Source organism: Haematobia irritans, chromosome 5 (genome assembly GCF_050003625.1).
Source record: "Haematobia irritans isolate KBUSLIRL chromosome 5, ASM5000362v1, whole genome shotgun sequence".
Classification (NCBI taxonomy): Eukaryota; Metazoa; Arthropoda; class Insecta; order Diptera; family Muscidae; genus Haematobia; species Haematobia irritans.
The window spans coordinates 57,965,398-57,982,343 of NC_134401.1; positions in this window are offsets into that span (position 1 = coordinate 57,965,398).

A 16,946-nucleotide genomic window follows, 5' to 3' on the forward strand; every position below is an offset into this window, starting at 1 on the left:
AAATCTGGTGATCGGTTTATATGGGGGCTATATATAATTATGGACCGATATGGACCAATTACCATATACTAACATCATGTACCAATTTCAGCTGGATCGGATGAAATTTGTTTCTCTTAGAGGCTCTGCAAGCCAAATCGGCAAGCCAATCGGGATCGGTTTATATGGGGTCTATATATAATTATGGACCGATGTGGACCAATTTTTGCATGGTGGTTAGAGACCATATATTAACACCATGTACCAAATTTCAGCCGGATCGGATGAAATTTGCTTCTCTTAGAGGCCTCGCAAGCTAAATTTGGGGGTCCGTTTATATGGGGGCTATACGTAAAAGTGGACCGATATGGTCCATTTGCAATACCATCTGACCTACATCAATAACAACTACTTGTGCCAAGTTTCAAGTCGATAGCTTGTTTCGTTCGGAAGTTAGCGTGATTTCAACAGACGGACGGACGGACATGCTCAGATCGACTCAGAATTTCACCACGACCCAGAATATATATACTTTATGGGGTCTTAGAGCAATATTTCGATGTGTTACAAACGGAATGACAAAGTTAATATACCCCCCATCCTATTGTGGAGGGTATAAAAATGCCTAAAATCCTACCTATACCTCTTATACGTAAGTATCGCCGATATAAATGCACTTTTGTGCAATTACACAAAAATAATTTTAGCTTGACAGTTTTTGTATTAATATTGTGCTCCGTCTCTGGATTTAAGCCGATTAATATTTTAAGTCTAGAGAGGTTCTGTAGAAGTTAAAAAAGATTGTCCAAATCGATTCAGATTTAAATGTCCCTGTATGTGAATATAAATCCTTATATATAGTTCCTCACAAATTTAAAGGACTGCAGATGGTATCAAGAAAAAATTATATAAATAATGGTGGAGGGTATAATATAATCGAACCCACCGAATTTTAGTCTTTCCTTACTGGTTTTAAATTATCAAACTTATTATCTTTCAATTTGGCTTATGCCACGAATGCCTTCTTGAACCTGCTTTTAAGCTGTCGTAATAGCTTTGTTTATCGTCTCACAAAGGGTTAATTAAATTATCATAACACTTGCCCATTAATGTAGTTACTACATAAGTAAATAAAACTTATATTTCAAATTAATTCATTAAGGCAACATGCCTTGTTACCTTGTTGGAGGATCTCTACCACTTTTATGGACCCATTTCATGGAGCTGGGTATTTTATGGTTATATCCAGTGTGAATACACATGAATTCCTGTGTGATTTAGTGGATAAGGCAATTTAGCAAAAGGCAAATGACCAAAATGTTTTATGTAAAACTTTAGTTATATATTTTTTTTTTACAATATTAATAAATAATAATGGCAGATTTTGGTAGTTTATCATTTAAATGGTTTGTAATTTAAATTTCTAATTTTAAAACATCCTTTTTATTAAGGTTACATAGATAATATCTTACATTGTCCATAGACCAATAATTCAAGGTGAAAATGATTTTTATTTCCTGGCTTGATAGCATTTTTTTTGGATGGAGAACTCAGCCTCCTTGGAATAACCCACCTAACTGGGAGGTATCTGGAGGCTAGCACCAACCAAACATTGGTGGTCATAATTTTTACAAGGCAAAACAGAGACAAACAGACATTTTGTGGGCATAAAACGGCCAACAAAACAGATCCATAAAAATATTTTTGGAACAAACATTGTATGCGCAAAAAATGAAAACGATGTTAGCTAAGGCCATATAAATTGATAAAAAAAAGCATCAGCAATAGTGACATTGCCTTGGCAGGGGGTGGAGGGGTCTCATAAAAAAGTGTAACAAAAATTATTTCAATGCCTTATCGAAATTGCATTGATGAGCATCAGTAGTCACAATGTTGGCCCCCATGACAATATCGGTGCCTTATGTCTTACGACCACTCCCACATCCGCTTTATAGTGGCTCATAAAATGTTGGAGAGGTGTTCATACCGTTGTTTTGCTATTGATGCAATATGAAAAAGTCGATTTTTCTCTTATCGTTTTTATACACCCTTCATGGTAGGATACGGGAATTATAATAAGTTTGCAATTCGGTTGTAGTATATCGCTGTCATTGTTTACAGTCATGTAAAGATAATAGGATGTGCTAATGTAGATTTCAAAGAAAATTTAAAATTGGATCATTGGAAAACAAGGCCACGCCTATAAAAAACAAACAAGTGAAGTAGAAAGTCGGCTGTATCATACCCTAAACCACCCTTACTGAATTAGTAAATATAAGCATTTGTGGTGTATCCTTGAAATAGGTTTGGGTTATAAACTTCATTTCCATACTTAAGAAAATTAAGTGGTACATATTTATGGTAGCTTTATCTCAATCTCAAGGCTATACTTAAGTTTGGACAAACAGACTTAAAATGCCACTAATATTGAGTCCATTAATAAAAACAAGTATATACGGCCGTAAGTTCGGCCAGGCCGAATCTTATGTACCTTCCACCATGGATTGCGTAGAAACTTCTACGAAAGACTGTCATCCACAATCGAATTACTTGGGTTGTGGTATCTTAAAACTTCTTAACACCGTTTTTTAAATTGTGAGTTAGTCCATACGTGGTATATATTAGACAAAAAAGTTATGTATAAGTAAGTCTACAAATAATTACGAATCGACATGGAAATTGAAATTTGGGGGTCGCTTATATGGGGGCTATATAGAATTATGAACTTGATATTTATGTGATTTGGGATCGATTTATCTGAGGCCTATATATAACTATAGACCGATGTGGACCTAGTTAGGCATGGTTGTTAACGGCCATATACTAACACAATGTACCAAATTTCAACTGACTCGGATGAAATTTGCTCCTCCAAGAGGTTTCAACACCAAATCTCGAGATCGGTTTATATGGGGGCTATATATGATTATGGACTGATATGGACCACTTTTTACATGGTTGTTAAATATCACATACTACCACCACGTACCAAATTTCAACCAGATAGGATGAATTTTGCTTCTCCAAAAGGCACAGGAGGTCAAATCGGTTTATATGAGGACCATATACTTTGCTTCTCTTAGAGGCTCCGCAAGCCAAATCGGGGGATCGGTTATTATGGGGGCAATATCTAATCATGGACCGATGTAGACCAATTTTTGCATGGTTGTTAGAGACCATATACTAACACCATGTACAAAATTTCAGCCGGATCCGATGAAATTTGCTTTTCTTAGAGGCTCAGCAAGCCAAATCGGGGGATCGGTTTATATGGGGGCTATATGTAATTATGGACCGATGTGGACCAATTTTCGAATGGTTGTTAGAGACCATATACCAACACCATGTACCAAATTTCAGCCGGATCGGATCAAATTTGCTTCTCTTAGAGCAATCGCAAGCCAAATTTGGGGGTCCGTTTATAGCCCCCATATAAAAAGTGGACCGATATGGCCCATTTGCAATACCATCCGACCTACATCAATAACAACTACTTGTGCCAAGTTTCAAGTCGATAGCTTGTTTCGTTCGGAAGTTAGCGTGATTTCAACAGACGGACGGACGGACATGCTCAGATCGACTTAGAATTTCACCACGACCCAGAATATATATACGTTATGGGGTCTTAGAGCAATATTTCGATGTGTTACAAATGGAATGACAAAGTTAATATACCCCCATCCTATGATGGAGGGTATAAAAAGATGAAATATATTTATATAAGAGTTATATGTAAATCTAACTAATATCGGGCAGTAACTCATAGATGGAAATTGGAGTAACATTGGTTAATAAATAAGAGAATTGTGACCAAATGTGAGTAAATCGAGTGATGCATATAACATATGTGGGAGCTATATCTAAATCTGAGCCGATTTTTATAGAGGACTACATTGTGCCAACTTTATTAGGGTGAACATTTTCAAAATCGGGCATATCTATATCTGAACCGATTTGGATGATTCTGAAAGATTTAGCCAACCTTAATTAAGATTGGTTAATAAATGAGAGTTTTATGCCTACATATCCCATACATAACAGGTTGGCTGATAAGTCCACGGTCTGACACATAGATGGCGTCGCCAGTATTAAATGCATATTATTTTTATTAATACTAACATTCAAATGATTCGAGTCAAAATTTGACGTCTGTAAGTCAATTAGTTTGTGAGATAGAGCGTCTTTTGTGAAGCAACTTTTTTATTGTAAAAAAAAATGGAAAAAAAGGAATTTCGTGTTTTGATAAAATACTGTTTTCTGAAGGGGAAAAATACTGTGGAAGCAAAAACTTGGCTTGATAATGAGTTTCCGGACTCTGCCCCAGGGAAATCAACAATAATGGATTGGTATGCAAAATTCAAGCGTGGTGAAATGAGCACGGAGGACGGTGAACGCCGTGGACGCCCGAAAGAGGTGGTTACCGACGAAAACATCAAAAAAATCCACAAAATGTTTTTGAATGACCGTAAAAGTTGATCGAGATAGCAGAGGCCTTAAAGATATCAAAGGAACGTGTTGGTCATATCATTCATCAATATTTGGATATGCGGAAGCTCTGTGCAAAATGGGTGCCGCGCGAGCTCACATTTGACCAAAAACAACAACGTGTTGATGATTCTGAGCCGTGTCTGCAGCTGTTAACTCGTAATACACCCGAGTTTTTCCGTCGATATGTGACAATGGATGAAACATGGCTCCACCACTACACTCCTGAGTCCAATCGACAGTCGGCTGAGTGGACAGCGACCGGTGAACCGTCTCCGAAGCGTGGAAAGACTCAAAAGTCCGCTGGCAAAGTAATGGCCTCTGTTTTTTGGGATGCGCATGGAATACTTTTTATCGATTATCTTGAGAAGGGAAGCAGAGGCCTTAAAGATATCAAAGGAACGTGTTGGTCATATCATTCATCAATATCTGGATATGCAGAAGCTCCGTGCAAAATGGGTGCCGCGCGAGCTCACATTTGACCAAAAACAACAACGTGTTGATGATTCTGAGCGGTGTTTGCAGCTGTTAACTCGTAATACACATGAGTTTTCCCGTCGATATGTGACAATGGATGAAACATGGCTCCATCACTACACTCATGAGTCCAATGGATAGTCGGCTGAGTGGACAGCGACCGGTGAACTGTCTCCGAAGCGTGGAAATACTCAAAAGTCCGCTGGCAAAGTAATGACCTCTGTTTTTTGGGATGCGCATGGAATAATTTCTATCGATTATCTTGAGAAGGGAAAACCATCAACAGTGACAATTATATGGCGTTATTGGAGCGTTTGAAGGTCGAAATCGCGGAAAAACGGCCCCATATGAAGAAGAAAAAAGTGTTGTTCCACCAAGACAACGCACCGTGCCACAAGTCATTGAGAACGATGGCAAAAATTCATGAATTGAGCTTCGAATTGCTTCCACACCCACCGTATTCTCCAGATCTGGCCCCCAGCGCCGTTTTCTTGTTCTCAGACCTCAAAAGGATGCAGGAAAAAAATTTGGCTGCAATGAAGAGGTGATCGCCGAAACGGAGGCCTATTTAGAGGCAAAACCGTAGAAGTACTACCAAAATGGTGTCAAACAATTGGAAGGTCGTTATAATCGTTGTATCGCTCTTGAAGGGAACTATTTTGAATAATAAAAACGAATTTTGACAAAAAAATGTGTTTTTCTCTGTTAGACCGGGGACTTATCAGCCATGGGAGTTAAAATCTAAATCTCAACCGATTACGATGGAATTTTGCACACTGAAAGGGTGATTAACAAGATTACTTTGTGCCAAATTTGACGACGATCGGTTTATAAAACTGCTCATGTGACCCCATTTGTTGAGATCGGGCGATAGATATATTCAAATTCAATAGCGTTCATCGTTGTTCCAAAACAAAAAACACTCTGTGTCAAATTTCGTGAAAATCGATAAATAATTGCGACCGGAATTCTGCGAACAACAAATACATGGACAGACGGGTGGACACCAAGGATCGACTCAAGAGGTGATTCTGAGTCGATCGGTATATATTTTATGGGGTCTAAAATCAATATTTCTGGTAGGCACATTTTTTGCCCGATCTAACTATGTGGTTTAGGGTATAAAAATTATTAACAAAGGCTATTGCCTCATTCGACTTTTGCGCTGAAAAAAAACCCGTTTCCAAAGATTACGTCTTTAATTAAATGATTTTTTGTTATTAAAAAAATTAAGAGAAAAATCACTTTTTATACCCACCACCATAGGATGGGGGGTATATTAACTTTGTCATTCCGTTTGTAACACATCGAAATATTGCTCTAAGACCCCATAAAGTATATATATTCTGGGTCGTGGTGAAATTCTGAGTCGATCTGAGCATGTCCGTCCGTCCGTCCGTCCGTCCGTCCGTCTGTTGAAATCACGCTAACTTCCGAACGAAACAAGCTATCGACTTGAAACTTGGCACAAGTAGTTGTTATTGATGTAGGTCGGATGGTATTGCAAATGGGCCATATCGGTCCACTTTTACGTATAGCCCCCATATAAACGGACCCCAAAATTTGGCTTGCGAGGCCTCTAAGAGAAACAAATTTCATCCGATCCGGCTGAAATTTGGTACATGGTGTCAGTATATGGTCTTTAACAACCATGCAAAAATTGGTCCACATCGGTCCATAATTATATATAGCCCCCATATAAACCGATCCCCCGATTTGGCTTGCGAGGCCCCTAAGAGAAGCAAATTTCATCCGATCCGGCTGAAATTTGGTACATGGTGTCAGTATATGGTCTCTAACAACCATGCAAAAATTGGTCCACATCGGTCCATAATTATATATAGCCCCCATATAAACCGATCCCCCGATTTGGCTTGCGAGGCCTCTAAGAGAAGCAAATTTCATCCGATCCGGCTGAAATTTGGTACATGGTGTTAGTATATGGTCTTTAACAACCACGCAAAAATTGGTCGACATCGGTCCATAATTATATATAGCCCCCACATAAACCGATCCCCCGATTTGGCTTGCGAGGCCTCTAAGAGAAGCAAATTTCATCCGATCCGGCGGACATTTGGTACGTGATGTTAGTATATGGTCTCTAACAACCATGCAAAAATTGGTCCACATCGGTTCATAATTATATATAGCCCCCATATAAACCGATCACCAGATTTGACCTCCAGAGCCCCTTGGATGAGCAAAATTCTTCCCATTCGGTTGGAATTTGGTACATGATGTTAGTATATGGTATCCACCAACCATGCAGGAATTGGTTCCTATCAGTCCATAATTAGATATAGCTCCCATATAAACCGATCCCCAGATTTGACCTCCGGTGCCTTTTGGAGAAGCAAAATTCATCCGATCTGCTTGAAATTTGGTACGTGGTGGTAGTATATGGTATTTAACAACCATGCCAAAAGTGGTCCATATCAGTCCATAATCGTACATAGCCCCATATAAACCGATCCCGAGATTTGGTTTTGGAACCTCTTGGAGGAGCAAATTTCATCCGAGTGAGTTGAAATTTGGTACATTGTGCTAGTATATGGTCGTTAACAACCATGCCTAACTAGGTCCATATCGGTCTATAGTTATATATGACCCTCAGATAAATCGATCCCCAATCACACAAAAATTGGTCCATATCAAGTTCATAATTGTATATAGCCCCCATATAAGCGACCCCCATATTTCAATTCTGGCCTCTACGTACAAAAAGTCCATATCGATTAGTAATTATTTGTAGACTTAACTATACATAACTTTTTTGTCTAATATATACCATGTATGGACTAAATCACAATTTAGAAAACGATGTTAAGAAGTTTTAAGATACCACAACCCAAGTAATTCGATTGTGGATGATAGTCTTTCGTAGAAGTTTCTACGCAATCCATGGTGGTGGGTACATAAGATTCGGCCTGGCCGAACTTGCGGCCGTATATACTATATATTTGTTTCAAATATATGAGCTTTGTTTCACCTTCAAACATCTTCCATTTTTCTCTATAAATGAACCATAAATCGTCTTACGAGTATATACGAACATTTCATTTCATTTCATTTCATTTATTTATTTTGGGTTCCTAATACACAAGATATATATCTTATAATGAGTATTAGAATCAATAATGTTATAATAAATATAATAAGTAGAAAGATATTTTAAGAAGTATAATAACAATAATTATGAATAGGAATTACATATAATATGGTTATGAATTAGATATTAATATTTTTTTTGTTATTTAATCGCCCTGAATTAGATATTTTGTTAGCTTCGTCTTGAACAGCGCTGTGTTGTATATACGTTGAAGTTGATTGGGTAACTGATTCCAGAGACGAGTCGCATATATATAAAACTGCCGCTCAGATAACTGACTTCTATGTCGAGTCTGTATCAAATTGTTACCACGGTTGGATCTAGCGAATGTTAATCGTTCGTAGAGGTATGATGGTTCCTTTGTGTGTATAATTTTTTGGAGGAATAACAGAGTTCTGAGTTGAACGTATTTGTCAAACGGGATACCAAAAATTTTGTTCGTAAAAAGTGTCACACTATCATAACGTTTCAATCCGAAGACAAAGCGGGCAATATTGTTGAACGTGGTTGTTAGTCTTTTTAAGTCGGTGGTGTTACATCCAGAGAAAATTTCACAACAATACAACAAAGTAGGGAGGACATAGGATTTGGCCAACAGCAGTCTTATACGAAAAGGTGTAAACGCTTGAGTGTACCAAAGATTACGCAACATACCGTATATTTTACCACAGTTAGCATTAATATGATCAGACCAAGTCAAATTCTCATTAAAAGTTACTCTAAGATTCTTCACTTTCTTCGCAAGTTCTATTTGGCAGTTACCCAGAAATATGTTAACATTGCCCAGACTTGTGGATTTCTTATGAATCAAAATTGCCTTCGATTTATTGGGGTTCAGAGCTAGGCCATTTCCATTCGTCCAATCCAGGATCTTGTTGAGATCATTGTTAACATTCATTACGCACCTATCGATTGCATCAGTAGTGGTAGATGTATATAACTGGACATCATCAGCATACATTCTTATGTTCGTATGTTCTAGCTGGTTCGGTAAATCATTCGAGTACATCGTATATAGCAAGGGTCCAAGTATGGACCCCTGAGGAACGCCCCTTTTTGTTGTCATCTGTGACGATGCATTGTTACCAGAAACGGTCAGTTGCTTTCTGTCTTCCAAGTAGCTAGACATTAATCGTACAGTAGATTCAGAGAATGAAAACAAGTGGATGAGTTTACAATACAAAGTCGGATAGTGGACAGTGTCAAAAGCTTTCGAATGATCTAACAGTACCAAAATAGAGACTTCATTTTTGTCAAGATTGTTACGTATCGATTCTACAACGTCAACAACGGATGCAAATTATAGAATTGTTTATCAAAATGCGTGCTCTGTTAATAAAGTTCATTACGCGCTTCTTACGTTCAGTGTCCAAGCTCATATTTGCCCAATGGAAAGAAGATAAGCCAGAAGCACTGAAAAAACTACCAATCCATCCAGAAAAGTCACAAATTGGTGCGTGCGGCTTATGGACTTGTGTCTTTATTGGTCCATACTTATTCAAAGATTATGCGAATCGTAACGTAACTGTGAACGGTGAGCACCACAGTGAGATGAGGAAGCCACCGTGGTGCAATGGTTAGCATGCCCGCCTCGTACAAAGGAGTTATTGAGAGACAAGTTCGGTGAACATTTTATTTCACGATCGGGACCGCCTTTAGACTAGTTTTTGTGGATCTATGTTAAAGCTCATATCTATATAGACAAAGTATTTATTCGTAATGCTTTGTCTATATAAAAGCATTTATTCGTAAGATACCGGCCAAAATGTTTGGGAAAGTTTATGCCAAAATTTTACGAAGCCCGCCTAAAGACGGGATTGGGCATTAGAGGGTTAATATAAGCGCACTTAGACTATTCAGCCCATTATGGAAAATCCTATAAACCATATAATCGTATATTTTACTAAAGCCTATTTAATAAGAACTTAGATCATGAACTAATTATTAAGTTTTAAGAAAGTTTCCATGACTTTAATAATTTTTTGGGTACGTTAGGTTAATTATCTAAAACAGAGGAAAAAAAAAGGAAACACACATAAAGAATGGAGATTAACTAAATTCATGTCTACTACAATTAAATTTTTTCGAATTCATCGAAAATTATTTGCTTATTTTTGTGAGATCGGTGTTACTAATACAGTTTAGTTAAAATTTTCTAAAATATTTTCTTTCCTGGTAGGTTAACTGTTTTTTCAGTGTTCCACAAGTGGTGAACTTCTCTTTTATCACTGAGTGCTATGTTTAGCTCAATATTAAGGACCTCCTATTTATAGCCGCGTTCGAAAGACATTACGGTGAAATGTGTTCCTAGACTTAAAAACTGTATAGACTGCCACTAATCTCTCGACGAGATGACTGAGCACTTCAATACCTCTGGGTAAAATTGGATACGAGACGTATTTATAAGACCTTAAATATTAGAAAACAAATTTGTTTTTTTATGATGTGTGATCAATTATGATTTTGCACCAAAAAGGCAAATGTTCACATTCTATGAAGATATTGCACAGTAGAAATTTAAAAATCCTTAAATAATTCCTATAGTAAATTTATAGAAGGAAATACGATTTTTATGTTATACATTACAGCACCAACGGAAACCCAATGACATTCAATGTTCAAAGTAAAAAAAAAACTTAAAAAAAAAATTCGTACCTTCTAAATTCCACAAGTTGGCGAATTGTACTTTTATTGTTAGATCCAGCCAAGATTAGGCCTCATTATCTTCCATGAAATTTGTGAAAATTTTTGGCGCAATATTATCGCAGTAATGACCTGCTTCTATGGTCGTCTGCATAGCCAAATTTCGTTAAGGAGGAAATAGGGCACAGTCATAAATTAAGGTAGATTGTGATTATGTCCTCTGCACCGACTGGGGAAGGACATAAACAAAACAAAGAAAAACAGAGCCAATTGTGTTGGCGTTGGAGGTGGCATGGAAACCTACACTCAATCTTTTGTTTAATTTTGGCAAATCGTTTCAGTGTGACAGCTGGGGGTCCTTCAAGTGATATTTTCATGGGTTTGTTTTGTGGTGGTGGCAGACACGACATGAAGGCATTTTCGTGAAGGTTGGGATGGGATTAGTTTTTGACCAAAATATTTACTGATCCTTTGCCAAGTAATTTGTTAAAGGTTGAAAGAGGTGCACTGCTTATAGCTAACATACCCAAGGTCTCTGATGTTATGCTTAAAAGTTTTATAGCGGTTTTCATATACACAGAAAAAATATTTGTTGTCTTCAATCATAAAATTAATTGATCCAATTACTTTTTAATTAAAATGTCTTCAACTGCTAAAGTCATTTAAAAAAGTGGTCCAATTAAAAAATTCATTGAAACAATTAATATTTGTGATTGATTTTTGTTGAATTTTTGTTGAACCCTACACTAGTCGGCATTATACATGCCATGGTTAAAAACCGTATTGTTTAATTTTTGAAAATTCTCTGATTTTTAAGAAATTTTCATAAATAGTGAAGGACAAGATCATTATGTTTTTATGTCATCCAAATTAATTTTTTTTTTAAGTTGAATTTATAAAATTAAATTTTGTAGGAGGAAAAGTATGAAATTCAATAAAGTGGTAAAGGCTTTATCTATAATCCTAGTTTTTTTTGGAACACATTTCTCAAAAGCTTTTCGTTTCTAGTTTCTTTCCCATGCTGGTTAGTGACGACCTGCCCATGCACTGCCCGGTGTCAAAGATTTTGTCTTTACTTTAAAAAATTTGGTATTGATTCCGAGCCAAAGAAGCGGAGAATACAAGTAAGGATAATTTTAAGACACAATTCTATTTTAAACTTGGGTTTTGTGTACTTGCTTCTAGGAAGCAAATTTTATTTTTTCGCTTTTCCAGCTTATGCTATTAAAGACCTTTAAAAACGAGCTAACGACAACTTTAGTATTTATTTTTGCTTAGTAGTCATGATGCAAAAAGACAACAAATTTAAAGACAATTTCATTAATTTCAAAGAAATTTTCTGAATTATTAATTATTTGACCATAGCTCAAACATTTTTTCTTTAATGCTATGATACCCATTTTTAAGTAAAATCACTTAGTTGTAAGGATAATACGACGTCATTGAAAAGTTTATCGACTTTTGGACAAGGAAAAAAACTTTGTATTAGAGAAATGCGTCTTCTATGCTAAGCAAAATTTGCATTCGTATTTTAAAAACATGAAGTCTTTGAGCTCACGACAATATTTTTTTTCAGTGTGGTGTGGTTCTACAAAACTCTCTCAGGACGTGTCCTTTAGTGTGAGTCCGGCTAGAGTCCTAAAGTGAAATACCCCGTTTTGATCATTACAGGAGCTGGTCCACACGCTCACAAAAAATCGCTTCTGTAACATATACTCCCAAACATATTTTGCTTCAAGCATATACATTTTTGGGTATTGCCCAAACATTTATATGTTTGATCTCTTCCAATATATAATATGTTTGAAAGCATATTGGTCTAAACAATATATGTCTGGGTAGTCTAAGTTCCAAACATTTTGTATTTTTGCATCCAAATTCAATAATGGTGTCTTCCAAAAAACAATATGTTATTATGTGAACATATAATATGTTTGGAAGCATTTTGCACCCAAAAATATTATATAATTAAAAAAATTCTCCCAAACAATATTGTGCTCAACATTTTATTTATTTATTTATTTATATATTTACAATCATAATGAATTATGAAAATAAACAGGTAATATAGGTGCTAACAACATAGGTTTTCGACCTGAATGCTCAAAATTTTGTTTCTGCCTAATTGTATATTCCCCCACATCTTTCTCACTTCCACGACATTTTTTAGTTCTTAGCACCTTTTTCTGTAATACAAACATTGTAGAAGAAATTATTCAATTTTATGATTTTTTTTATTTTAATTTTACCTTTTGCCGGACGGGGATTCGAACAGCGGACCACACAGTTTGTAAGGATCAAAGAAGTAGCTGATCAATTGCCCAAGGAAAAATAAAATGTTAATTTTGTAATAACAAGCAACAACCACCAACTTAATTCAATATCGCTCCCTGTTAAATAGCGCTCCATGCTAATAAACACATATATGTTTATAGGCTATTTCTAAATTAATATATGTTTGCATCCAAGCATATTATGTTTACAAACATTTTATGTCCCAAACATAATATGTTCTAACATATATGTCCCAAACATGTTATGCTAGTTTATGAACATTATATGCTTGCACTCAAAAATATTGTGTTTAAAAATTTGTGTTCCAAACATATAATGTTTATAGCCAAACATCTGAAAAACAGTCTTTTTCATCCGTGCATACACTAGTCCTGACTAGTCCGTAGTAGTCCTGTTTCGGAGTGATCCATTTTTCACGATTGTGGTGAAAACAGCAAAAAATCAATTGTGGAAACCCCCATACATAACCAATAAAACCATGTAATTCTTAAATTTGGTTAGTGGTTTTACAATAACACTATCGTCGTTTTGTTTTGTTCGTTTTAGCTGGTTCCTCAATCCTTCTCGCCCTTCCTAGCTGCCTGTTGACATGGTTAGTGTTTTGGTTGGTTTTCTATATTGGAATAACAGTAATTTTGTCCTTAAATATTTTTTTTTTGGACCAAAGTAGGACACAATATTTTTAATTACATTTCCAAAGCCAACAGAAACGGAATTTATTTATTTTTGTTGCCAAAAAACAATTCCGCCAAGGAAAGGAAATGCATAAAATGAAGAGTCTGAAAAAAAAACGAAGGACATTAAAAAACTAAGGACAAAAATAGGAAAGCGCCACATCCTTGCACAAAAGAAAGAGAAGTGAAATAAATGCATATGCCAGGAATCTGGGACCACAATGAAATTTGGCTTCATGTTTCTATTTTGTTTCTAATTTTCCAATGAATAAAATCTTCACCACTAACATTAATCGAATTGGTTTTGCTCTACTTAATTAAAGAAATTCGAAAACGCTTTGAAAATGTAACAGAGAAAATTCTGCCCTTGTACTATGAAAAGTCTGTTTGCGTACTTTTCCAGGAAAAAATATCCAGTAAAACTTTGTAAGAGAGTAAGAATGAATTTTATTATCTTTGGTATAGAAAGCGAATGCCTTCCGGTAGCAATTTGCCATGAACTTATTTACAGTTTTTAAACCAATTAAAACATTTACTTAGACAATAAACATATTTATATATTTTTTTATACATCTAATTGACATTGTGAAATATATCGCATATATTATTTGTTTATTGCGGAAAAACATCTGGCAATAATGTATTATCTCTTTCAAGTATTTTCTCAAATTTGAACTCTATCTGGCTCTCTTTTGCTGACTTTTTGGAGTAAACAACCCACTTCCATTACAAATATGTGAGAATATCGAAAATTATCGGGTACGCGAGCGGAGCTATAGTAAACTACGCAGCTTTAATTTGTCAAGTATCTATAGCATTACTATGTTTGTTTTATGTGAACATACTATATGTTTGGTAGCACACTGAACCAAAAAATATTATATGCTTGGGAGCAGGGGGGAACTTTTTTTTTTTTTAATTTTTAATATGATAGTAAGCTAACTTTGAAATCGAATATTGGAGATGGCACGCCGTTTAAAGCATGACCATTTGCTTTTTTAAATCAATTTCGATATCTGTATTGCAACATAAGTTTTCGCATGATAACCATAGCTTTCCGTAATAAATACCCCCAAAGAGTTATTATTGAGAATTCAATTGAGTTTCCACGGTCGGTATTTTACCGATAACAATATTCTCATTCAGTGAACAAAAAACTGAAAAAATAAATAAAAATGAAACGCAAAAAAATCTATACTCCCCTCATCCAAAATAAAAGGAGACCAAAGAGTTTTTCGTTTTTGGCGTTTTGATGCAAACAGCCAAGCCAATCGACCAACAAAAAACCATCATCATCCGGTACAAACCAGCCAGACAGGTACTTTCCAACCATATTTCGGATGTGGCTCACGTTTGCTTTTATTATTGGACCAGAGGCATGTGGTGAGGGGGGCTGCGTATATCTGCATTAAGGCGTCAAGTTATGCGCAAAATTCCCTAAAGCCCCATTTAATGCCACCAGCCTTTTGACTTCTGTATTGATTGCAACCCCACATACGGCCGTCTTTCTATCTGTAACTCGAGAGTAAGTATTTGATTAAAGGTTGCCTTTTTCGTATTCCATGCCACACGAAGCGGCAGGTTACTGCAAAGCATGTCTGTTTGACACCTTACTGACCAAGTCAATGTGTAAAGAACTACGTTAAGAGACTTGAGAATAGTATGCGGTGATATTGACAGGCATCTTCAAATGTTCTAGCCAGAAGAGAAATCACAGTGATTCAAATCGAATTTGATTGGAATTAGAAGATAATTTCATGAATGCTTTTATTTTGTTTGGAATTCTTAAAAGAGAGATAGGCTCGTGAGTAAAAATTTACAACCTCTCACGCTCAATTGCTCACGGATTAACATCATGGACAGTGTTGGCAGGTTGGGGGTTTCCCCCAAATTTAGGGGTTTTTCATGCCTATGGGTATTTTTAAGGGTAACATTTATATAGGAGGAAAAATATTTTAAGCCTGGTAAAATTGAACAATTCTCAGCAAAATTCGGAGCAATTCTGCTATGAATTTTAAGAAAAAATGGTGCGGGTTCCTAAATATAAGAAAGTATGCATTAGCATTACTTTCGCTACGTTTATCAAATGCTTCTGTTCATTTTCAAAGTTCGACATAGTTAAAAACAAAATAAGAAATCATATGTTAACTTCAACTGCTGGAAGCATTTTAAGAGTTAAGTATTCCTTAGATTATGGATGTTATAATGTTTAGACCTACAAGTGAAACGATTAAACTATTTACTTCCAATAAATTGTGAACTGCAACTGCAGAAGATTTAGAAATTTTTGACTCTTTTGGCAAATAATAAATGAATTTTATTTTTTCCACTATATAAACCGAATTATTTTTAAGTAATTTGATTTAAAACATTTATACCTTGAATTATTTTGTATCACTTGTCATTGAAATTGATATATTTATTTAATGTATTATTACATTTTGGTTAAATTTTTATAGTGTATCATTTCAGGATTTTTTTTACAAAATTTGGGAAGTAATTGTGTACTTATTTTGGGGTTTTTTTTTTAAAAATCTAGAGCAATTTGGGGTTTTTTCTTAAGATTTGGGGGTAAGGTTAAAAAATAACCTGGCAACACTGATCATGGGTGTAAGTAACACATTCAAAACCACGCTCATATGGGCATACTGATAAGAATCCCATTAGGTTAGGTTAGGTTATGTGGCAGCCCGATGTATAGGGCTCACTTAGACTATTCAGTCCATTGTGATACCACAGTGGTGAACTTCTCTCTTATCACTGAGTGCTGCCCGATTCCATGTTAAGCTCAATGACAAGGGACCTCCTTTTTATAGCCAAGTCCGAACGGCATTCCACATTCCAGTGAAACCACTTAGAGAAGCTTTGAAACCCTCAGAAATGTCACCAGCATTACTGAGGTGGGATAATCCACCGCTGAAAAACTTTTTGGTGTTCGGTCGTAGCAGGAATCGAACCCACGACCTTATGTATGCAAGGCGGGCATGCTAACCATTGCACCACGGTGGCTCCCATTACGCTTCATACATAATATTATTTAAGTCTTTTCAAGGAAGAAGAATGGGAGCCACAGTTAACATGCAAAGGGTCGATCGAAAACCAAAAAGTTTTTCAGCGTGTCTTCTCAAAGTTCCCTAAAATATATTAACTTAGAAATTTCGTGTAAACATATATACACTGAAGAGGAAAGCATGTCCGGTTCCAAAGATTTTGTCTTTACTCTAATGATTTTGGCATTGATTCCGAGCCAAAGAAGCACAGAATTAAAGTAAGGATATTTTCAA